Source organism: Ambystoma mexicanum, chromosome 6p (genome assembly GCF_040938575.1).
Source record: "Ambystoma mexicanum isolate Mex_15411 chromosome 6p, UKY_AmexF1_1, whole genome shotgun sequence".
Taxonomy (NCBI): domain Eukaryota; kingdom Metazoa; phylum Chordata; class Amphibia; order Caudata; family Ambystomatidae; genus Ambystoma; species Ambystoma mexicanum.
In genome coordinates this window covers 359,575,697-359,598,768 of record NC_090935.1, presented here as the reverse complement: position 1 = coordinate 359,598,768, position 23,072 = coordinate 359,575,697, and the positions used below count along the sequence as shown (strand labels likewise).

The window sequence follows — 23,072 nt, the reverse complement described above, 5'->3', positions numbered from 1 at the left end:
GTTGCAGAGGGCGGAGAGTGGAGGCAGGCAGATTAAGATAGAGGCTGTTACAGTAGTCCAGCTTCGAGAGAACCAGGGCTCGAGAGACAGTGAGCTTCTGGGGGAAGGAGAGGAAGGGAAGAATACCTCTGAGGAGGTGCAGCTGGTAATGTGCCTTCTTAGAGACATCAGATATATGAGGAGAGAAGGAGAGAGTGGAGTCGAAGATGACCCCGAGGTTTTTTGCCTTGCAGGTAGGAGCAGGAAGAGGGCCAAGAGAGGCCGGCCAGAGAGCTGCAGGGAAGGAGGGAGTGGGTGTGCCGATGAGTAGGATCTCAGTCTTACTGGCATTAAGGCAGAGGTCATTGGCAGCACACCATTCCTGGATAGCAGACAGACAGTCAGAGATGAGGGAGGGAGAGGAGGAGGTCGAGGGTAGCCTGAAAATGAGCTGGGTATCGTCCGCATAGCACTGAAAGTTGGGGCAAAGGGCGGCGATGCGGTGGGCAAGGAGTGCCAGATACTGGTTGAACAGCCAGGGAGAGAGATTAGATCCCTGGGGAACGCCGCAGGTGGAGAAAAATATGTCAGAGAGGAAGGACCCAAGTTGGACCTGGGAGGGTCGATTGGAAAGGAAAGAGGTCAGCCACGCCAGAGCCTGACCAGTGATACCCAGGTTATCACGGAGACGGTTGAGCAGGATGGCATGGTTGACAGTGTCAAAGGCAGAAGAGAGATCGAGCAGAATGAGAACACACGGAGTGTTGGAGTCGAGGTTCAAGAGCAGGTCCTCACGCATGTTCAGGAGAGCAGTTTCCGTGCTTCTGGCCGCTCTGAAGCCAGATTGATGGTCATGGAGACTATCAACAGCTTCAGCATGGAGGTTAAGCTGGGAGATGGCCAGTTTCTCCAGGAGATTGCCCAGGAAGGGAGTGATGGAGATTGGGCGATAGTTAGCCGGACAGGAGGGGTCGGCAGAAGGTTTCTTAAGGAGAGTGTGCACAAGGGAGTGCTTGAGGGGGGATGGGAAGACTCCAGAGGCGAAGGAGTGGTTGCAAAAGTCAGCCAGGGCAGGAGCCAGGGAGTCAATGTGGTCCTTGATAGTTTTGGAGGAACAGGGGTGAATCTGTTTAGACGAGACTTTCATAGATCGGAATTGTCTGGAAACCTCGTCAGCAGAAAAAAGGGGAAAGACAGAGAAGGAGGGAGGAGGGGTGGCTGCAGAAGGGCCAGAGGAAGAGCAGGGAAGAGAGGGGGGGAGGTGATAGGAGGAGAGTGAGGACAGGATGTCCTGAGTTTTAGAGATGAAGTGGGACGTCAGTGCAGTGCAGAGGGCCTGGGAGGGGACAGGAGAGGTAGAGACTGCAGCAGGGTTGGCAAGCTCCTTGCAGATTTTAAAGAGTTCAGCCGAGTTGTTAGATGCCGCAGAGATGCGGGCTTGGATAAGGGCTCTCTTCTTGGTGAGAACAGAGAGACGGTATTGCCTTTGGAGCAGGCGGCAGGCCAGTTTGTCAGAGGATGAACATGAAGCACGCCATTTCCTCTCTGCCACCATGCACTTGCGTTTTAGGGTGACGAGATCCGAATCATACCGGGAGTTACATTTGGCTTTGGGCTTCAGGCGGATTTTCATGACAGGGGCAAGGATATCAAGAGTATCAGATATAGCAGAGTGGAGCAAGGAGAGGGCTGTCCCTCGAGTCCCGAGATCACTGCAGATCACTTTCTCTCCACTTTCTGCTCCGCGTTCCACGGTGGATTGAAGATTTTAAGTGATCAGCTGCAAAGTCCTTGTCAGTAGCCACACCTTCCGAAGTAGACACAGAAGAAAAACTGCAGTGCTTCCCCACAGGCACCGCAGATCACTTTCTCTCCACTTTCCGCTCCACATTCCGTGTGGGGAATGGAGCTTTTAAGTGATCAGCTGCAAAGTCCGTGTCACTAGCCACACCTTCTGAAGTAGACACAGAAGAAAAACTGCAGTGCTTCCCCACAGGCACAGCAGATCACTTTCTCTCCACTTTCCGCTCCACATTCCGCGTCAGGAATTGAGCTTTTAATTGATCAGCTGCAAAGTCTGTGTCAGTAGCCACACCTTCTGAAGTAGACACAGAAGAAAAACTGCAGTGCTTCCCCACAGGCACTGCAGATCACTTTCTCTCCACTTTCCGTTCCGCAGCAGAATGGAGATTTTAAGTGATCAGCTGCAAAGTCCATGTCGGTAGCCACACCTTCCGAAGTAGACACAGAAGAAAAACTTCAGTGCTTCCCGACAGGCCCTGCAGATCACTTTCTCTCCACTTTCCGCTCCGTTTATTTAAATCCAGCTAAAGGGGGTAAAAGTGGTAGACCCTCATCCGGCCTCATGACTAAACCTGAAAGTTGTGCAGACTATAAATCCAAATGTGTATATACAGATTTTACAGATTCAATTGGAAAAAAAGGTTCAGAGGGACAACAAACTCTTGCTCCTATTAAATCTGTATTGGAATCCGGATGTCCAGGAGGAGGCAACTTTCAACTGATCTCGTAACAGATTGGGTTGATCAAATGTCTGCGGAAGATACGAACATTTGGATAGTGATTTGTGGCTATCTAAATTCAAATTGCTTCGCGGGAAGGCAGAGGACTCAAGAAGCAAAAAGTGGAAAAAAGGAACTAAAACACTGTCATGGCCAGGAATGGATGGAAGAAATTGAGATAAGGGGGATTAATCCCCTTCATGGAAATATCAAGGGAGATATCCCAGCCGCCACTTGGTCAAATGGTATGAAGAAGGCCACTTTGGAGTATTTTTTTGTGTCCGAAAATTTCCTTCCAGTCATTATTTCCTTGATCGTGGAGCAGGTTCCGTACAGTGATCATGACCAAATTAAAGTGTCCATCTGGAGAATGACCCACGAAAACTCCCAATGATGGAATGAACGGGTTGAAGTAGAGGGAGGACTAAATAGACTACGTATACAGCCCAAAGATATTCATTCAATAATCAAAGATCTATTGGTGTGGCAAAATTGTGAGCCGGAAGAGATGGAGTACAATCCAATTTCGCTAGTCTTTAGAGAATGCAAAGCAAAAAATGTAAAGCCAAGATTCAAACCAACCCACATTTATGACATGGAGGTAGCCACACAAAAGAAGCTACTTAGAAAAGATCTAGAACAGATGAAAAACTCAAAGCTGCCAAATAAAAAGGAGCTTCCACGTAAAAGGAGGCAAAGATAAGAACTGGCAAAGACAGCAGAAAGCCAGACTTAGTAATGAAAACACATTTGGAGATGGAAGCAAAACAACCGCAGAGCTGGAACATTGAATTTGAGAGGGAGAAGATTGTATTGCTTATAAAAAAAAGCAAGTCAGCTTGTGCACCAGGACCGGATGGCATTTCTAATGCCACCTTGAAAGCCACACCGGAACTGTGGGTCGATCTCTGTGAAATTCTGTTCAGAAGAATAATGAAGAAAGGCAAAATCCCAAAATCATGAAAGGCGTTGATAGTGGTCCGGATATTTAAAAAAGGGGGCTGTCTGTTACCAATGAACTATAGACCAATCGCATTACTTGACGTCCTGGGGATAATCTTTGCGATGATTCTTTTAAAGCAACTGAAAGAGTGGATTAAAGTGACAAGGAGTTTTGATAGTAGACAGGGGGACTTTGTTAAAGAGGTTGGGTGCAGTCTAAATCTGCTATTATTTAGTCTCCTAAAATTGCGAGCTGCCCACAAGAAAAATAAAATCTTCATGGCCAGCATAGATTTGGAACAAGCGTGACAGTATAGATCACAATCTATTGTGGAAGAAATTAAAATCTAAAGGACGCCCAATGCCATCAAAGATCTGTACTCAGGAACAAACATGCAAATTAACTTGGACCAACAGGGGAATCTTACAAAGAAAATCGAGACTGAAAAGGGTTTTGGAAGACACAATAACATTTACACCGCAAATCAATGGAATGGAGGTTGGGTGGCTATTATATGCAGACGGCTTGGTCCTTTTGGATTAGACCAAAATCGGTCTGAAAAGAAAACTAAATATCCTGCAGAAATATGTGGATAAAAATAACCTGAAAATCAATGCTGCCAAATCAGAAATAATGGTATTTGTTGATGTGAGAGGAGGGAAGAAGAACAAAGAGAGCTTGTTGATAGATGGGAAACATCTGGCCCCAGTAAAGGAATTAAAATATCTGGGGATGATATTAAGTGTGGCAAAAGGAGAGAATGCATTGATTGACTGCCGGATAGGGAAAGTTGAACATCTCACTGCACAAGGCAGGGCGGTTGATCGAAGGTATGGGAAATTTTCCCTTGAGCCAACTATAACCTTCTACACGCAAAAGGTGTCACCTGTACTTACTTTTGGGGTGGAAGCCTGTCTAGGTCTCTGCTGGGAATTGTGGGACTACCTGGAAGGTTCCTTCTGGAAACAAATTTTACATCTGCCGATAGCTGTTCCAGAGGCAGTTATTCAACATGAATTGGGGCTAACATCATTATATGCCAAAGTAGCGTAGAATGCGCTAATGGTATTTAGGAAAGCAAATTTGACAAATAGCCCCTGGAATTTGAAGTGATTTAGATCAGTGAATCAAGCACAAAGGTCCCTAAACCATTGGAAGAAAGACTGTGCATCAATGCTTCATAATTTAGGTACATCCATTGAAACCCTATTTAAAAACCCAATGCTTGTAAAAAAGATTCTATGGGCAGATGACTGGTGAGAAACGGAAAAAGAGCAATGGTCATCCACACATTCTCTATCCAAATAAAACTATGGGCAATTGAATGTTATCCCAGGGTGTTTGAAAACATTCCCAAATAATAAACAGCAGGATTTGATCTTGAGATTAGGCTGAATATACTGCATAATAAACCTACTCTTATGTTATGAGGTATGATATGCATCAAGAAACAGACAAATGCCGACTTTGTGACTGTCAGAGAGAAACTTTGAAACATCTGACCCTGTTTTGCCCAAACTTGGAAGACTTAAGATCAATTCACTTGTATGAAAAAATCTTTGGAATAGCGGATCTAGATGCTGAGAAATGGAACTTGTCTATGGTGGCCAAAATCAGAGAGTTAACTTTGCTATGGTTACATTTCTTGAAGCCGCATTTACAAAAATTGCCTGGGTGTGTAAGTGATAAGCTTTAAACTTATTATGATGTGATCTTTTGGTCTGAAAAGGAAAAATGTTATTCTTCTGACCTTCTGCTTTAAATTGAACTAAATGGAGTGTTGGAACGAAAAATGAAAAGTTTGTAATAAACTAAATACATTAAATAATAAAGAATTATGAACTTCTCTTAGTCTGTGCTCACCTTAGGGGCGAAGTAGTCCTTCAGCGCCTTGACGGCTGCGTCATATGAGTCGTCTGCAGGGCGCAGGGTTTTAAATAGTTTGTGGACTGCAGGTCCGGCCGAATATATCGTGGTACACTTCTTGGTTAGGTAGTCTTTTTTACCCGTTACATTGAAGTACATTTCTAGGCGCTGCCACCACAGTTCCCATCATGGTCCTAGTGACTTCGGGGCCCCGTCGATGTCGAACTCAGATAGGGGTGTAAGTGAGCCACGTTGTTGGGATGACCCTCCCTGCAGCCGTGGTGGGGGCTGCTGCAACGTCCTCAGCCAACATGGCACCTGGTATGGGACGTTGGCACGGGTGTTGATGCAGGGGTGCACAGGCACTCCGAATGGAGCCACTGCCCCAGTCCCTTGGCTGATGAGGAGACCTTCAACGGGGTGCACAGGCGCTCCTGAAGAGCCGCTGCTTCTATGAGTGATGTAGGCTGTCCCACTTTGGTGGGGTGGCTGTGCTCGCAATTTTCCAGTATAGCGCTCCTTGGTAGATGTGGTGGCAGCACACAAGCACTGTCCTGAGAGAGCCACGTTGATCTTGATAATTTTTCTTTCTGGTGAGCCTCCACCCCCAATGATTGAGGAGCCAGTGGCAAGTGTAATGCTCTGGGCGTTCCAAAAATTCTGTCCGGAGCCAGTGGTGTGCGGTATGAGGCTGCTAATGGGGTGGGAACTCTTACTGGCGTGCGGGAGCATGAGGCTCTGCTGCAGGCTGTGGGACAGCACTCCGTGTGGACCAGAGGTCCGGATGTAGCAGATCCCCCAGCTGGCGGGCGTACGCAAAGGTCCATGACCCTCGTCGCCAATGTTGTAGGTCTGTGTGTGGCCTCGGCGCGTGGTGCAGCGCGCAATGAGACACACACACAGTGTTACTGTTTGACAGGCTCCGTCTTGGTCTGCCTTGCGGGCGTGAAGACGGGCCTCTATTCCACTTTCCGTGTCATGATGTAATGCGTCCTGAGATGGGTCACGTGACACCACAGAAGAATAAAGAGGCGTGACCCAGGGGACTTCAGGGTCGTTTACAGAGTGTACCATTGAACCTCCAGGTTGTCGCATGTCTTCCTTTGCGCTGTGCACCCGACAGGCCTAGCCTTGGGGGTGTAGTGCTGTCCCCTTTAAGGGAATAGCACGCGGCGGCGTGACGTTGCATGCCGCTGCATGCCTTATAAATAAAGGGGGCCTTCCCGGCCACGTCATTCGCGACCGGGGAGCCCGAGCCTGTTGCTTCGCCTCTGTGTGAGTCTCTGGAGAGGAGGGAGGCCCGGGGCTCACAGAGCACGACGGTGGGGGCCCGGGATTCCCCCACCAGCACATAACAGTGGCGACGAGGCCACAACATGCCCGGACCCGGCCTGATTATTAAATTAAATTTTTTCACCGAACAAGGGAAGGATACCTCGTTCAACGCTTGGGGGTGGGGCAGCCAACGCGGCGGTGGCCATTTTGTCCCCTCAACTCCACAGAGCTCCGATGGGGCCTGTGAGTGCCATCCAGCCACAATTTTTGGACATGTGGGTAGCGGACCGCTACCCCTACATGGACATGCCTGATCTTTACAACATTTTGTGATTTTTAGGTGTATTTTCACTGAGTGAAGTGAAGGCCCTGGGAGGAGATTTGCTATCCTGGGACTCCCACCTTAGGCCTCACTGGCTCAATTTTTGGACACTCCTCAATTGCTGGACAACCTACCAACTGGACATTGGTCAAGTACTACTGCTGGAAGCTGGTGAGTGCCTGTGCACTGGTGAAGTACATGGTGGGGAGTTCTGAAGATCAAGGAGGCCTGAGATCCTGGTCTGGAAGGTGGAAGACCTAGCTGGCTGGGTGGGTTGCAGCACCTGTACATGAAGAAGGGGTGCCTGTGCGCTCTAACCCATGAATGACCAAGCAAATCAGGACGGGCCCAGGCTGCCCCACAAGTGCAAGCGCCCCCACCACTACTACCTCCAGCAATGGCCCAGATGAAGGAACCGGCGGCACTACCACCCATACTCGAGTTTGACTTGTCTGGCCCCCCCATCCAGCCTGGGGCCCAGGTGGAGGCGATGGGTTGATCGCCTAGACATGTATTTTCGGGCTACTATGGAAAGCAGCGACGGCAGCAAGCTGGCCGCATTAGTGTATGCCGCCAGCCCAGCTGTACACAGAAGAGGTGTGTGCTTTGGGTCAGGGAGGCAGAGGTCCTCGGAGACGGCCTGGCAATTTCCGTGACAGGGGCGGGAAGTCAGGCGAAACATGCCAAAAATGCGGCCATGACCTGCCCCACCCCGGTGAATGCCCAGCCGCAGGGAGGCCATGTCGACGGTATGGCACAATGGACCACTTTGCAAGGGTGTGCCGAGCGTCCCTGCCGGTGATTGTACTAAGAGGCCCAGTGCGATCCGGGCTGTTTAGACAATCTCACCCTCCAAATGTTGCCCAAGTCAATCAAGGGGAGGAAAGTGCTCAACCTGACGAGGAGGAGGAGGAAGAAGAGGAGAATATCTTCTTCATATTAAGCATTGATGCCCTCCAGTCCAAGGGCCGAATACAGCCTAGATGCATTGTGACAGTAAACGACTCTCCGGTATCGGTGCTGGTGGACACGGGGGCCTCAGTCAATGTCATGGCCCGTCAGCATTATGATGCCATGCCCTGCCCGCCCAGACTGTCATCCCCGAAGGCACGCATTTTCACATTCGGGGGATCACATCCTATTCCCCTGGATGGTGCATTTGTGGCTCGGGTAGGGCATGGGAGCTTGAAAATCAAAGCAAGGTTTTATGTCACCCCAGTCAGTACCAACACCCTTCTGAGCTGTGCGGCGGCCGAAGCCCTCGGACTGGTCAGCTTCGCATACTCCGTCTATGTGGAGGACATCCAAACACTGCTGGAAAAGTATGCAGGCCTGTTCCAAGGGATTGGCTGCATGGTTGGGGATCCAGTGCAACTTCACATTGATGAGTCAGTGCAGCCAATTGCCCTCAAGCACCGCAGGGTGCCTTTCCACCTGAGGGAATTGGTGGACAAAGAACTAGACAACCTGGTGAACCAGGACATCACAGAGGAGGTGGAAGGTCCGACGCCTTGGGTGTCTACATATGTTGTGGCAAGAAAACCTAAGCAACCCGACTCTGTACAAATCTGTGTAGATATGAGGCTTCCCAATAAGCCCATCAGGAGGGAACGCCATATCACTCCCACGATTGATGACATTATCGCAGAACAGCAGGGAGCTGGCTTCCTTTCGAAGCTCGACCTAAGGGCAGGTTACCACCAAGTCCTACTGCATCCAGAGTCGAGGTACATCATGACTTTCACGACCCACCGGGGTCTATACGGGTAGAAGCGACGCAGCTTCGGGGTCTCCTCGGCGGCTGAGGGATTCCAAAACATTATCAGGGGGGCGCTGGCAGACCTAGAGGGTGTTCTCAACATCAGTGATGACATCCTGGTGTTCGCCCAGTCAGAAGTGGACCATCTGCAAAGACTGGCGAAGACTTTTGAGAGGCTTCAGTCACTTGGCCTAACACTCCACCATGAAAAAAGTGAATTCCTGAGGACGAGTATAGAGTTCTTTGGATTCATGTCCAAGGAGGGTGGAGTGTCTCCGGACCCCAGGAAGGTGAAAGACATCAAGGATGCGAAACCACCTGAGAATGTGTCTGAAGTGAGAAGCTTCCTGGGGATGGTCACCTACTGTGGCCGGTTTATCAGAAACCTTGCATCCAGGTCAGAGCCGCTATAGGCCCTCACCAGGAAGGAAACGGTGTGGCAGTTGGGACCGTTGGAACAGGTGGCGTTCGAGGACATTAAAAGCGCCCTTACTGAGGAAGACACGATGGCCTTCTTCGACCCGGCCCTGCAATCTGAGATTGTCGTGGACGCCAGCCCGTTTGGCCTGACTCCAGTGTCCACCCCATGGCCTATGCCAGCAAGGCCCTGTCTGACACCGAGCAGCGATACTCGCAGATAGAGCGAGAAGCGCTGGCTGTCCTATGGGGATGCAGACACTTCCGGCCATACATCCTGGGAAGGCTGGTGACCGTGGTGACTGACCACAAGCCCCTACTGCCAATCCTGGCCGGCTCATCCCCAAAACCACCGGCGAGGATTGAGAGGTGGATGCTGGCCCTGTTGGAATACGGGGTCTCGTTAGTGTATCGGCCGGGTGCCAACAATGCAGCCGACTACCTCTCTCGCCATCCGGGGAGCCACCAGGACGGAGAAGCGGACAACTGTACGGAAGAGGCCAGTGACCATATTCAGCTGGTGGTCAAAGCCTCCACTCCGAATGCATTACCGGTGGAAGATCTGGAAGCCGCAGTGGCCAACGACGAGTGTTTCTGCATACTTAAGGCAGCCCTGCAGCAGGGTTCATGGATGAGTGTCCTGGAGTCGCTGGCTGTGCGCACAGAGGAAGCAAAAATGGTCTTCGAGCAGCTGTGGAGAGTGTGGGAGGAGCTGTCATTTTCAGAAAAAGGACTGCTGTTGAGAGGTGACCGAATCGTGGTCCCGCAGGTGAAAGTACAGGAGGTGATAGGCCTAGCACACCAAGGCCATCAAGGGGCTGCAAAGACCAAAGTCCAACTACGCCTCAAGGTCTGGTTCCCCGAGCTAGAAAAACGGGTGGACAACTATGTTGCATCATGTGTGTGGTGTCAGGCAGTGTCGCCTGCCAAGAGGGAGCCTGCCATAGAGGCCATGCCATGCGGCACGCAACCCTGGGAGGTGGTCCATGCTGATTTTGGTTCCACGTCACAGGGGAACCACTTCCTGGTGGTGGTGGATGAGTACTCCAGATACCCAGAGGTGGAGTTCATCCAGTCGGTGGCCTTCGAGCATGTGGTGGTGGCGGTGGAAAAGGTATTTACAGTCTATGGTCTCCCCTCAGTACTCTGTTCAGACAATGGGGCTCCATTTCGGATCGCGCAAGAGCAAGGACAGAGTCTGGAGAGGACGCTCTACCAATTTCTGAGGGTGTATAGAACAACCCTGCACACCTCAACAGGACTGGCCCCTGCCAAAGCCCTTTTCAAGCAGTGAACGAGAGGGCTGCTACCGGAAGTGCGGGAGAAGGAGCCGGCGGTCATTGACATGCAACAAGTGGAGCTGGAGCGGCAATTAAGAATTGCACAAGAGAATCAGAGGAGAGGTTTTCGACAACAACTCGTGCCCGGGGACGAGGTCCTGATAAGGAACAGGCACCCCTGCAGAAAACTGTCACTAACTTATGAGCCTGAACTGCTTGACGTGATAGCAGTCAAGGGGTCCATGTTGACTGCGTCAGACGGCGAATCCTCAGTCACCCGGAACGTTAGCTTCTTCAAGAAGCTGAGGGAGCCCAGGGCTGAGGCGCCAGTAGACAAGGACTGTGTGGACATACCCGACGAGGGCGGGTGTGCCGAGCCCTTCGCTCGATCCCCGGTGAGGACGCCAGCCAACGTTGTGACCCCTAACCCAGAGGCGATCAGGGGGTACCCCCTGAGGACAGGGCAAGGGAAACCTGCTTGTTTCAGTGACTTTGTATTGGACTCATGATGGTGCCCGACATGGAGGCACCTGCAGAGTGGGGGAAGGGGCGGCTATGAATAAAGGGGATCATTGGGGAGTTAGCTGTTTGGGTTAAGGGTGTTAGGTGTAGATGCTCATTGCAGTTGTGTAGAGTGTGATGTTATTTTTTATTGTCCTCATGAAAAAGGAGGAGTGTAGTGCTGCCCCCTTTAAGGGAATAGCACGCAGCGGTGTGACGTTGCATGCCGCCGCGTGCCTTATAAATAAAGGGGCCGTTACCGGCCGCGGCATTCGCGACTGGGGAGTCCGAGCCTGTTGCTTCGCCTCCGTCTGAGTCTCTGGAGAGGAGGGAGGCCCGGGGCTCACAGAGCATGACGGTAGGGCCCAGGGATTCCCCCACCAACAGATAAAGGGAGCGCAGCATCTCCTCCAATCCCCCACAGACGTGGTTAGATCCAACACACATACATCCCCAAAATACCCATCTCCAGAAAGCAGAGCAAAAAAAAAGGGCACTCAGCAAGAAAACAAACAAAACGTTACTCTCTGTGGTACTACTGTAAACTGGTATACTGGAAAATCGCCCGGGAACGGAGGAATGCCGTACTTACTCAGGCCCATTGTACAAAAAAAAAACACTGTATTGCACCTAACAAATCACCAACATACCCCATTCGACAAGCAGGCCAAATCGCCAGCTCTATTAAAATAACAACCGTGTATGCAATTAAAATGGTAATGGTATGTTTCCGCTTTCGGCCACGATGCTCTATTGAGGTCCCTCCTTCTCTCTACCACGAGTCTACGCCAACCTTCACGCTCGTGCCATGCCTTGCAAAGACAACAAATTGATGAAGTGTGTAACGCGATGCACGTGACTTCCCAGACACGCCCGAACGTGCAACCCACGTGATAAAGAAAGAACGGAGCGTTGCTAGGGTCCGTTTCTCGATGCGAACTAGCCACTGCTGATCCAGCAAGGAATGCAGGTAAGTCAAAGAATTGAGCACCGTATTTGTGCCACCTAGGAAGCACAAGGTAGGAAATAGGGTTCATCCATTCAGCATTGACAGTGGTTCCTCTCCATCCCAGCTTCATGAGGGCATCCAACCTTTCCCTGGTAGGAGTTTCCTCACAGACCTTTCCATCACACTCGTCCTATCCCAGCATTGATAGTAGTTCCTATCCTAGCATCGATAGTGACGGCAGTTCCTATCCGTGCAATGCCTTCTCTCCTGTTCCTGACACTCACTTCTCTCCCATTCATCACCGAAACTGCATTGCCTCCATCATCCCGGAACTGTCATTCCCATCTGCCCATCATACCGAGGCTGCCATTCTTCCCATTTCCCCACCGTACCGGCAGGGGCGGAGCAAACCTCAATATTTTGTGGTGCTGGCTGGCAGTTTGAAAAGCTGGTAGTGAGTGTGGCCTTTAAACCATTTGCGCTGACCACTTTCGTCCTCTGAGCTCAGGAGGCAAAATTGCTGTCCCACCTTCTCTTTGCCCATTAGATGCATCTCTGCCCGACACCCCTCCTCCCAGTTCAGAGGATATTTTGTTGCACAAAGATTCGAATCACTAGAGCAGTTAAGTCTTTGGCTTCATCGTATGGGGGAGTGGGGCGGGGGGTCTGTTGATATGGCTTTCGAAGGGTTTTGTATTATGTCTCTATATGTTTGCGGCTGCCATCACGGTAATGAGTGAATAAGTACACTGCTTTCATAGTTGTGAAATTTGACATCTTACCTTTGCACCCTCTGCTGTTGGAGCCACAGCAGAGTGATAGCTTCTGCCTCAAAGTGGGGTCCGGGGGGGGAGGGGTCTAGCCCTTCCTAGACAGGGCCTGGTGCCACCCATGCATCCCAGTGCTGCCATTCCCCCATATCTCCATTTTCCTTGTGCTGCCATTTCCCTCTCCCCATCCTTCCAGCGCTGCTATTCCCCCATCCCTATCTTTCTGGTGCTGCCATTTCCCTAACCTTATCTTCCCGGTGCTTTCTCCCAGCCCCATCTTCCCTATGCTTTTGCAGTGGCGCCCCTAGACATTTTTCATAGGGGTGGCCAGATGAGGCCACAGGAAATCTTGGGGTGGCACACAGGGTGCCACACAGGGGCGGATCCAGTCTCAACATTTTGGCAGGGGGGCTGGATGGCAGTTTTGAAAACTGTTAGTGAGACAGGATATTAAACCTATTGCGCTACTGGATCCACACCTGGTCCTAACACCCCCTACCCAAGCCCATGAGGCTGTGTAGATATCACGCCTTCCTTTGGCCCATTAGATCCATCTTTCACCCCAACTCACCAGAAGCCTAGTCATTATTCTGTAACAAGTGTGGCCTGGAGCTAATGTTGTAGGGCCCACACTAAGAAGAGCCTGCGGAAGGAAGGGCACTTGTTCTGCCCCCAGCCATATGCATAGGAGTGATATAGAGTAGTGAGAGGGTGAACCAATCAAGGGGGTTTGTCCCCTTGAGAAAAGGTTTTAAATAATGGGTTAAAATAATGCATTTTACAGTACACTTTGTGATAAATTAGGTAAAAAGCCACACAGTTTACAATAGGTTTTGTAGGGTCAGACATAAAAAGTAAATTAGATGCCAAGCCACCAACAATGCACAGGAGCATTGTCGAACACATTTTCATAATGCCTTTGCCCGCTATATGCCAGTGCTCTGCAAGTGTAAAAAAAAAAGCATTTTCATATTGATTGTGCTCACACATGTCCATTCTGGTGCACCTATATATGGCACTATTCCCACATAGGAAAATACTCATGTTTGCTTTGTCAATAATGCCAGTAACGATACTATAACAAAGCATGTTTATGCTAGCTCTTCCGATAAATGTCAGTATCCCCATGTAAGAACATACTCCTGTTGGCGTTGTCTTAATGCCAGTGAAAAAAGGCCACACCACAGTAAGAAAATATATCCTTGCTGGCTACACATATCCACCACTCCACATATAAGAACACTCATCAAGTTGTATTTGCTCCCTAATGGCAGTAAAAAATGTCATGCCACAGTAAAAGAACATAGCCTTGCAGGCAGCACAAATGCCCCCACCCCAATGTAAGAATACTTATGTTGCCTTTGGCCCTAACACCAGTAATAAACTGCAATGCCACAGAAAGAAAACATGCTCTTGCTGGCTAGCTGGTAAGATAGCTCAGTGGGTTGGGCACATGCTTTTGTAATCCGTGTGATTCGCAGGTTCAAATCCGGGCAAGGCCAACTCTGTCTTTCATACTTCAAAGTGACCACCGTGATCTCTACCCTCCTCTACGGACCTCGTACTATTATTTTGCTTTTGCACCTTGTTACCTCTCTCTTAGTCTGTACTGTTTTCCCTGCTCACCAATTTGTAGCACCGCCGTGATACTTAGGGGTTTGGGTGATGTCAATAAATAAAGCTCATTAAATGAGTGCAAACTTTGGCTGGGTGATACATTTGATGTAAATATGTTCTCTGTATATCGCTTTGGCGAAAGCGCTATATAAATAGCATATCATCACACAAATCCCCCCCATATAAGAACACTTATGTTGCATGCATCATGCTATATCCCCGCCCCATGTAAGGATATATATGTTGCCTTTGACCTTAAACACCAGTAAAATAAAGACCCAGGTCAAAATAAGCAAACATGCGCTCCCCATGTAAGAACACTCATCATGTTGCCTTTGACCTTAATTCGAGTACAAGATTCCATGCCACAGTAAGACCCAGCCAGGCCAGCCCCACTGCAGTATTCTCCCCACCCCCACTCCAACCCCATCATCGCATAAAAAACACTCAAATTGGCTTTCATTTGCCCAAAAAAGACAAAACATGCCATGATCTTGTCAAAAAATGTTCATTCCACAATGCCGCTCCCCAGATACAGAGATATGGAGACATTCAGACACATGCACCCACACAGCTGATGGGTCATTCACACGAGTCCCCAGAACATTTATACTGTGCGCTCATTAACACGCGCAGTCACACCATTCACACAGTCACACTGCATTCATTCATAGGTGTGCACTTGCAGACACCTCCTAGCATACAAACATACAACCATTTACACACTCCCTCGCATGCATGCACACATACATGCATGCATACAATCCCTGCATGCACACAAATATACTATTTATTTTGTTAATGGTAATTGAAAGCATGGGCCATGTAAAAGCTGAGCCAGCAGTTAAGCCTTTAGGTGCAACATGGGAGTGGAGGGAGCCCTATTGATAGGCTGGCAGGCTTTTGTCCCCCGCCTCTACACTTCACTGCAATGCCTGTTTTCTCACCTCGGAGAGCAGTGTATTTGTTTAAGTAAATACAAAGCTCTCCGAGGTGAGCAATAAGACAGGTTCTTGCCAGCTGGGCATAACAGCAGTGATGCCTGCTGCTAGTGATAGCGCCGTAACTGGCAGATCCTATTCTAAGCTTCCAAATGTGATTTGAAAACTGTACGGCTGTAGTGTAGTGTTTGTTTATGACATCAGAACTGGCCGATGGCATTGCTCTCTTCGAATCATGATATCACATGTAATCCTTAAAGTGTGAACACTTACGGACACATGGAAGAAGCGTGTAGCCCCCATGGGTCCTTTATGTACTGTTTGGCTCTGAATTTCACCCGCTCTGTATTCTAAGGGCCTAATTCACAGAAGTGTTGTATAATAGAAAAACACTATTGGAAAACGCTTTGTAACCGCCCCTGTTTGGATTTAAACCAATGGCTGCAGGTTGCAATCGGATCTCCGAGGCAAGTTGACTAAACACGTTTAGGGGTGCCATAGGGGACCTCTTGCCCCCCTCCTTTGGAGTTTCTGCACGTGTCAAAAAGGAATCCCTCAAAAGGTGTGCTGTTCATATACAAATCTATGGTCTACATCATATACACGTGTCATGTCCACTCTTGTAAAATAGTCAATTGACTTTGTTCATGCAACATATTAACAGGCTCCTTTAATATACCTATATATTGCCCATACAAAAAATCCACTCACTCCTCGGCTATTGCTACCCCAAGAAAATAAGCTGGGAGCGGCATAGGGGATAACGCACTGCCACTGTGCGTTTATATAGGCAGTGTAAGTGGCGGAGGTATGAAAATCCAGGGTGCTGGATACGTGTGGGCATTCTTCTTTATAAAGCCAAACTACACATTGCTATTCCTTTGAAGCAGTCAGTGGTAGCATTGAAGGTAGGGACATGGAAAAGCTCATTACACTATACCAGCAGTTAGTAAGGTGGTTCGTTTAGTTTTCTATCCAGCCACAAAACCCCCGCTGATCGCTGCTATGAACCCTTTGCTTCTCTGCAAACTTCCAAGGTGTTACTTTTTGGCACAGCACATCTAGAATCGCAGTAATACATCGCAGTAATAAATCGCAGTAATACATACCATGTCCCGACGGCTGTTTTGGGTTATGTAAAAAAAATCCTGATTTGAAAACCAGTTCGTAATCTTGCTTGGAGAGAGTATTCATGCAAAATCCAGTGCCCTGTGCACTGCCGGCGCCTGGATGGAACACAGCCTGAGCCAGTGCGAGCCAAGCAGAAATGCGCACGCTGAGGCTGTTTATTTCCAAGATGGTTCACTGCCACTGGATCATCAATGGTGGGCAGGGCCAGCGTGGCTCTCTGACTCTCCAGTCCAATCCATTGCGGGCCGGGCTTGTGGCAAGAAAAAAGCGCACAAAAAATGTTTTGCGCACTGAACTGGGCATATTATTACTGTCCATGCACAGTTCAGTGCGAAAAAAAGTATTTTTTGCTTTTTCGCAAGGTGGCCGATGGGGGGGCAGGGGAGGGCAGCATTTTTATAAGGGGAGCCATGACCCCCCTTGGAAGCGCCCCTGTGCTTTTGCTGCTGCCTTTTCCCCACCATCCTTATGCTTCTGGCGCTACCCCTCCTCCCATTCCCCCATCCCTATCTTCCCGGCCATTTCCCTATACTCTTCTTCCTGATGCTACCTTTTCCCTCATCCCCCGTCCTCCCATTGCTGCCTTTTATTATTTTCTTTTTTTTATTTGGTTCGATCAAAATTTAATCTTTCAAATTTGTCAACAAAGATATACATACAGATCAAATACATACACGATTTCATACTCAATTCCAAAGTTAGTAGGCCTTCACAATATGAACAAATGTTATATGAAAGTTCATCAAAAATAGAAAAGGCACCTGCTCACACAAACATATACAATGAAATCATTGATTACGATCCCAATATATAAAACACAAGAAATAGAACAAAAACATTATTTTCTTAAAATTCATTTTCTAGTCATAGTTCTTTATGAAACCCAGCACATCCAACAGTTGTACTATCTCTTTAGTTAAAAATATTTCTCTGCTGGCATTTATCCTGCTCCAGATATCATCCGTGGAAGACAAGACTGTTATTGAAAAAAAGACTCCTAAATGTTGTGCGGATATCAATCGAAGCCGGGCATTCTACTAGTATATGCCTCAGGTCCGTAGTCTTTCGGGACGTTTACAAAAAACACATATACCTATCGAAGAGTCCACTACGGGGGAGCGACATAACATAAGTTCCCCTGTCAGTAGCAAATTTGGTCGAAATTGACCCAGATAGAACGGGCAAGGCTAGAACTCCAAATATTTAGGTAATACACCAAAGGCTTTGTAATGGAGACGTTAACTTCTTGTTTAATGTTTCAATCCAGCCCATTTCTCAAAGAAACTTTTTCACCCATACTGGATTGGTATCAAGATCAGACATATTTCTACCACATTTTACCAGTAAAGTTTCTGCAGTTTGATTAATCTGTCTCAGCAATCTAGAGCAATTACCCAGTAGAGCACAACACACGTCTTCATAAAAAATTCCCTGTTTGGGGAATACCATTTTACCATACAAGGTTAAGACTCGACAGTGCAACCAGGCTTGAAGGGACAGAAGACCCAATTCATATATCAATGATGGCATTGGTACAGCTGAAGCTAGATTTAAAGTTTGGAGAAAAGCTTTAGTGGGTATAGGCTATAAACCTGCGCTTTGCACACTGAGAGATTAAGGGGGTAATTCATAGAATTCAGCGCACAAGTGGCGCACGCGGCTGGCGCACAGTGTGCGCGTGCGAATCCCTGCGCCAGCCGCGTGTGCTAAAATCCATTTCCGCGCACAGCGTATTCATGGATTCCAGCCATCAAAACCAGCCGTGGCGCAGCGACCCTGCAGCAGCGCCAGTTACGCCCCCAAGAACGCCTCTCGCGCAGGGAAAAGCCATCAATATACCCAATGCAGCGCAAAGGGCTGCGCTAACCCTGTACCAGCACGGCAAGCGGGCTACGTGTATCACTGGGGTGCGTGGGAAGTACCACACGCGATTGGCCCCGTGCGAGCAGGGTACGCGTATTTCAGGGGTGCGCGGGAAGTTCCACACGCGATTTCCGCAGGGTACGCATATCTCAGGGGTGCGCGGGAAGTGCCACATGCGATTTCAGCAGGGTACGTGTATTTCAGGGGTGCGCGGGAATTTCCACACGCGATTGGGCCCGTGCAAGCAGGGTACGCGTATCTCAGGGGTGCGCGGGAAGTGCCACACGCGATTTCAGCAGGGTATGTGTATTTCAGGGGTGCGCGGGAATTTCCACACGCGATTGGGGTACGAGTATCTCAGGGGTGCGCGGGAAGTGCCACACGCGATTTCAGCAGGGTACGTGTATTTCAGGGGTGCGCGGGAAATTCCACACGCAATTTCATCATGGTACGTGTATTTTGGGGTGCGGGGGAAGTTTCACACGCGACATCAGCAGGGCACGTGTATTTCAGGGGTGCGCGGGAAGTTCCACACGCGATCTCATCAGGGTACGTGTATTTCGTGGTGCGGGGGAAGTTTCACACGCGACATCAGCAGGGTACGTGTATTCCAGGAGTGCGCGGGAAGTTCAACACGCGATTCCATCAGGGTACGTGTATTCCAGGGGTGCGCGGGAAGTTCCACACGCGATTGGGCCTGTGCGAGCAGGGTACGTGTATTACAGGGGTGCGCGGGGAGCACCACACGTGAATTGCACGTGTGGGTCCTCCAAGGTGTTCCCTCTACAGCCTCCACGGCCCCTGCAGGTGGCTCACACCACAGGGGCCTACCCTGCACATGTCCTGCAGGCACACCATCCACCATGGCCATGACCCCCAGCCAACCCACATGTCAACTTGCACTACTGCCCACCAACGCATGTCCCCCTGCACCCCCAGTCACCAGGGGCACCCTCCACCGCACCCCCACCCCCCAGCAGTGCAGGGGCCCCCACCACCAGGCCCCCACCCATGTCTCCCAGCACCCCCAGCCACCAGGGGCACCCACCACCAGGCCCCCACCCATGTCTCCCAGCACCCCCACCCCCCAGCAGTGCAGGGGCAGCCTCCACCAGGCCCCCACCAATGTCTCCCAGCACAGCCTCCACCAGGCCCCCACTCATGTCTCCCACCATCCCCACCCCCCAGCCACCAGGGGCAGCCTCCACCAGGCCCCCACCCATGTCTCCCAGCACCCCCACCCCCCAGTCACCAGGGGCAGCCTCCACCAGGCCCCCACCCATGTCTCCCAGCACCCCCACCCCCCAGCCACCAGGGGCAGCCTCCACCAGGCCCCTACCCATGTCCCCCACCACCCCCACCCCCCAGTCACCAGGGGCACCCCCAGCCACCAGGGGCACCCACCCATGTCTCCCACCACCCCCACCCCCCAGTCACCAGGAGCAGCCTCCAGCAGGCCCCCACCCATGTCTCCCACCACCCCCACTCCCCAGCCACCAGGGGCAGCCTCCACCAGGCCCCCACCCATGTCTCCCACCACCCCCACCCCCAGCACTGTGGGGCACCTGCCAGCAGGCCCCCACCCATGTCCAACTCATGTTCCCCACCCCCAGCACTGTGGGGCACCTGCCAGCAGGCCCCCACCCATGTTCAACTCATGTTCCCCAGCCAACATGTCATCACAATCTAGATCCCTGGTCCCTATGGTCAGCCTTCAAATGCAAAACACCCACCCGAGTATTGCATCCACCCACTCATAATTTGCAATTACATCCCAGAACACCAATTGCAAGTTCCGAAACAAACACATTTCCCTCACATACACCCAATGGGTGTCAGTGAATCTCAAAACACATATCATGAAATGCATGAAACCAATGAGATACCACACATTGAAGTTCACCAAAAAATATATGTATTAAAGGAAACATAAATAGAATAAAAAATGAAGAAACAGAAATGTGAATGTACAAAAATTAAAAAGCATGTCCGTGAAAAAAAGCAAAACCAAAAATAAAATTCCAAAGTAATGTTGTCCAAAGTCCATGTCCACAAAACAAAATCCAATGGGAAATGAAAAAGAAAGCCATTGCTCCATGGTTAAAAAGTGAAAAAAAAAATACAATCCAACAGTGAACTATGTACATGGGAACAAGTCAGGGTCCATTATCCCAACAAAAGAAAGGAAACCTATCTAACTACACTAACTAATAAAATAAACTATGTACAAAAATGTGGCCAATGTCCGAAAGGTCCAAATAAAATCAAAACAAAAATGAAACCTAACACTACCTACATAACTATGTACAAGGGCAGCGGGCTAGTTTCACGGCTCACTTGTGGATGGCCAGGGCATCATCGAACTTCTCCTCAATGTTCTGGAGGCGGTCCTCCTCCATGGCCCAGAGGGTCCGCAGGGCCGTCGACGTCTCCACCTCCAAACCCCTGCGGATTGCCTCGAGGCACTTGGCCCGCCTCAGGGCCCTCCGCATGGAGTTCTCCGCCCTGACCATTGTGAGCCGTGCCTCTTCCGCCCGCTGCCGCTCCGCATCTATGGCGTGGCCCAACCGCTGCCACACGGAAGACACTCTCTGTCCTGGGTCCTCCTGCCCGCCGGCCGATGCCTGCCCCTCCGATGTTGAAGGCCCTGAGCCTTCATGGCTCCCACCACGTTGCTGCTGCTGCTGTGCCTCTGCCCGTGCACAGCCTCCTGCTGCCTGCACATCCTCCGCTGGCTGGGGTGCAGTCGTAGATGTGGCCACCCCTGCTGGACGTCCGACTCCCGACTGTGGCAGGGATGCCTCCTCCACCAACCTGGCCGCACCGTCAGAGGCAGCTCCACAGGGCACCCAGGTGACTGATGGGTGGGAAGATGGCACAGAGGACGACTGGCACGTAGGGGGTCCAGTTGAGGAGGGGGTTGTAGCAAGCCCCATCAGACGGAGGAATCCGGCCTGGGTGACCTGTCCCAGCAGGCTGACTTGGTCAACGAGCCATTCGAGATGACGTGCAGTCTCCTCATGAAAAGACTGCAGGTCACCTCGCATGGCCCGTTGACGCAACGCCGCACCAGCCAGGACAGGCTCAACCCGGACCTGGATAGCCACGTCCGCAGGCAGAGGAAGGCCAGTTGACGTGAGCTCATCCCCTGCCTGAAAACGGGTCTGGACATAGGCATCCCTGCTGGTGCAAGATGATGCAGGGACAGGATCAGGGACAGGATTGCACACAGGCACCTCCGCGGCGGCCTGTGCTGCCTCCTGTCCCTGGTCCTGCACTGCACCACTATCACCAGTGGGCTGTCATGATCTCTGCTTCCAAAAGATCAGGACTTGCCCGACTCCCTTGGAAGCAGACCCATAACCCCGGTTCCGAGTGCCAGCCAGTCCCAATTGGGACCTTTTGGACCCTGTCCTGGCGCCAGTGGCACCAGGCTCATAAAGATGCCCAGTCCCAGCGCTGGAAGCGCCGGGCTCATAATGCTTGGGTGGACTTACCTGCAGCAGACCATGCTGCTTACTTACCTGCCAGTTGAACCCTTGATCCTCTTCTGTTTGGGACTACTTTTCCTGTTGGGTGGGGCAGGAGCCACTCCCTAGGTTCAGAACACTGGAACTCTTCTGGAAAGCAGGAACTCTTTTCTTACCTAGGCATGGCTGTGGAAGGAGACATCTAAGCACTACAGGAGGCTATTTAAACCACACCCGATGGATGAATCTTGCTTTGTGTTATTCTGCATTCTCTGCAGCAGAACGCTCATCGTGTCTTCTGCTTCTGATCCTGGGCCTAAGGGAACAAAGGCTTACCATCCTGGAATCCAGTCTTCAGCAGCACCTGTAAAGACAAAGAAAGAACAGGTTAGCACTACGGTCTTCAGTGGCAGCGCATCTCTTACCTGGTCCATCGGCTGTCACCAACGCCTCGCGCTGCATTCCGGCATCTGAAAGACAAAATCTTACCAGCTCTTCGCACGCTCCGGAGGCCTTCGGCGCTGTATCCCGCATCTGAAAGACAAAAGAAGGTGCGTTTAAAGACATTGGGCAACTTTATTACTCACGTGCCATTACTCCTTCCCACGCCGAATCCAGTGGGTATTCCAGCACCCTTCAGCTTCTCTAAAGCTCCGAACTTGTACCTCCCAAGATAAAAGGGACAGTTAGTGCGCATCGTGAAGCAGGCTACAAGCGCTTACTTACGTGCTTCCAGGCGCTTCTATTCCTCACGTGGGTTCGATCCTCAATTCTCATCAGCCCGCCATCCGCCATCGCCGGAACCCTGCAAAACAAGAGATATCATTACAAAAGACATTTAAGACATTTGAAGTGCCCAGAACTTACCGTTCGTGCAGTTAACGACGGACAGCAGTCCTCTGAGGTCAAGAGGCCTGCACCCTTATCCAGTGAAGAAACTGGTTACGACACCCTGCCCCGAGGCAGATGGAGAGCTCGGCGTTCACTTACCTAAGGTGAGGGCGTTAACCTTTGGGGTTCTACAGGAGAAGAGAAAGGGAAGAGGAGAGAGGCACCCAATAACCCCAGTTCATTAATCCCATATTTTCTATCTGCAGACATCTTACTCTTCGAGTCAGACATACAGTGCACAGAGGTCCAGCCCAAAGAGCCAACCGTGTGTTACACATCACCTTTGAAGATACGGCATTCACCCAGTCAAGACCGGCGCCTCTGCGGGAATCAGGTGAGCGTTACATGGGATCCCCACCTCCAGACCCCGTTGCTGGTGCTTGCACGGCCTCCTCCTCCACCAAACCCCCCCACCAACCTGGATGACTCCGTGCCATCTTCCCCTGTTGGGCCCTGTGGGGTCCCAGCTGCCCCTTCTGCTGCCGAGGAGTCCAACTCCAACCTCCGCCTCTTGGACCTCCCCCCGGCAGCTGCGGCCTGGGACGCGGCACCGGACTCCTCACTCCCCGACGAGAT

At 50.6% G+C, this 23,072-nt stretch overlaps 1 protein-coding gene and 1 long non-coding RNA gene across 2 annotated transcripts in view; one reads left to right on the top strand and one right to left on the bottom strand.

The window, feature by feature from the left end:
- LOC138511451 (uncharacterized) overlaps positions 1 to 23,072 on the bottom strand; it is a 680,777-nt gene that overhangs the window by 252,243 nt on the left and 405,462 nt on the right. The window lies entirely within an intron of this gene.
- The window catches only part of LMBRD2 (LMBR1 domain containing 2), a 1,998,085-nt gene continuing 1,986,762 nt past the window's right edge, over positions 11,750 to 23,072 (top strand). Inside the window, exon 1 of the mRNA XM_069627129.1 lies at positions 11,750 to 11,834. The gene's annotated coding sequence lies outside the window, so the exon portion shown is untranslated. The remainder of the gene's footprint in view (positions 11,835 to 23,072) is intronic.